Source organism: Lampris incognitus, unplaced genomic scaffold, assembly GCF_029633865.1.
Source record: "Lampris incognitus isolate fLamInc1 unplaced genomic scaffold, fLamInc1.hap2 scaffold_136, whole genome shotgun sequence".
Classification (NCBI taxonomy): Eukaryota; Metazoa; Chordata; class Actinopteri; order Lampriformes; family Lampridae; genus Lampris; species Lampris incognitus.
The window spans coordinates 45,001-47,500 of record NW_026611106.1 but is presented as its reverse complement, the minus strand read 5'-3'; positions in this window follow the sequence as shown (position 1 = coordinate 47,500).

Below are 2,500 nucleotides of genomic sequence, written 5' to 3'. Positions count from 1 at the left end.
TGTGTGCACTTTCCTCCACTCGTATACGTCGTCACCCTGTGCTCCTCCCTCTTCTTGAAATATGTATTCACCTCAGCCATTTCCATCCTTTTCGCAAAATCGAACACCATCTGTCCTTCCACATTTCTCTCCTCGATTCCATACCTTACCATCAACTCCTCACCACCTCTGTTCCCTTCAGCAACGTGTCCATCGAAGTCCGCTCCAATCACCACTCCCTCCTCCTTGGGTACCCTTTCCACCACGTCGTCCAACTCAACTCCAGAATTCTTCTTTTTCGTCCATCTTACACCCGACTTGCGGGGCATATGCGCTGATAACCGTCAGCAATACACCTTCGATTTCCAGCTTCATAATCCTCACTCTGTCTGACACTGTGTTCACCTCCAGCACGCTCTTGACATACTCTTCCTTCAGAATGACCCCTACCCCATTTCTCCTCCCATTCGCACCATGGTAGAAGAGTTTGAACCCACCTGCGATACTCCTGGCCTTACTCCCCTTCCACCTTGTCTCTTGTCACCTTTCTTCTTTCCATCACGTCAGCCAGCTCTCTCCCTTTACTAGCCATAGTGCCAACATTCAAAGTTCCGACTGACTCTCACCTCCACACGCCTACCCTTCCTCCTCTCTAGCTGCCTCTGGACATGCCTTCCCCCTCTCCTTTTCCTTCGCCCAACAGTAGCCTAGTTTCCACCGGCACTCCGCTGGTTAACAGTACCGATGGCGGTCGTCGGTAACCCGAGCCTCGACCGATCCGGTATGGAAATCTTATTTATGATCCGCATATTTGATTTGGCAAAGATTTGACGCCGGATGCCCTTCCTGACGTAACCCTCCCCATTTGTCCGGGCTTGGGACCTGCACTAAGAATGCACTGGCTTGTGCATCCTCAGTGGCTGGGTTGCACGCTTTTCTATGTTTGCCCCTCACTTTTGTGGCGTGAACTATCAATTCTAGTAATACAGGTGTGTTTATGTTAGGTATCACAGACACACGCACACGCACAATATATGTCCAAAAGTATTGACATAACTGACCATTACACCTACAGGAGCTTTTCTGACATCTCATTCTGAATCCATAGAAACCCATATTCCACGAAGCTCCCGGCGCACAGTTTTGGTGCCGATGTTAATGCCAGGAGAAGTTTGGATCTCTGCAGTTATTGAGTGAACAGAGCGTTGGCGACTTGAGTTGCTGTTGTTCCTAAAGGCTTGCGCTTTTCAATAATATGATGATATATGAAGCATAGAGAGTAAACGGGATAGATACCTTTTGAACAGCACCCTGTAGTACAGCACTTTGAAGGTACATATGTCGTCACTTGCTGTAGTGGTTTTTACTGATGGGCGTGGCCAGGTTTTCAGAAGCCTCTCAGTTGTCAATGTGAGAGCCAGGGGACGCGTCTGCCGTACGTTTAGGGTTAGGGTTAGGTGATTTCTCTGGTAGGGCTGCTTACACCACACCCCGGACTGGATTTGTTGCGTGTTTGTGTCCTGATCGATGGGCCAACTTAACACGCCTTCGGAGGGTGTCCGCCGGCCGGCTTTGCCGGCGTTCGGGCGGTCGGTTCCTCCGGTCTGGCGGATCGATGTCCTTTATTTAATGTTCTTAGTGGCGAGCAGAGTGCGGAGTGGGAGGGGCTCTACCGCGTAGTCGTCCTCTCCGTTGCACAGCTCGACAGCGTGCTCGGCGGTGCTCAGCCGGACCGTCTATCCCAGTTGCTCTTCCACGGCTCCCCTCGCGAGGCTTGCCGCCCCCCCCCCCCCTCCCCCTCCAACATCTGTATGGGGAGGGGTGGAACAGCTCCGTGTTTACCTCGCGGGGCTTTCCGGAAGACATTTTCTCAAAGTCCTCGTGTGACCGGTCTACTTTTTCATTGCGTTGTGTAGGAAAGACAGGACAACTTGTCTCCTTCATGGGATCTGTATTCTGTCGCATATAAACAGAGCAGGTTTCTGGAAGCTTCAGATCAGCTCCTACTGTAGCCTCTTTCTACATGTCCAAAGCGGGAAAGAGCGCGTAGCTCGCAATACAGGTTTTTTTTTTTTTTTTTTACAAAAACACATAAAACATAGCAGTCGCGTATAAACAGGACAGATTTCAGGAAACTTTAGATCAGCTCCTACTGTAGCATACGCAGGAATTGGGACCCACATTAGGAATGGATAAAATAAATTACAGGGGCAGACAAAAATGAACACGTACATACGTTTTGGGCCTCTAACAGGAAATGGCGTCACAACAGGGAGGGGTTACTAACTGGGATGGGCTACTATAAGCGTTGGTAATGACAATAATAATAATCACGTCGTGATACTTTGTGTAAACGATACAACATATGTTGGTTATGACGTTTTTAACCATGCTACACTCGCACGCTTGAAAAAGAAAAAGAAGAGCAACGTCTGGGGTTTTTCTTCTTTCCACCTCAAAGGAAGGGTCGAATTCCCGACCGGTGTTTACCGAACCCGGCCGCGGGATCCGTCACTTACCC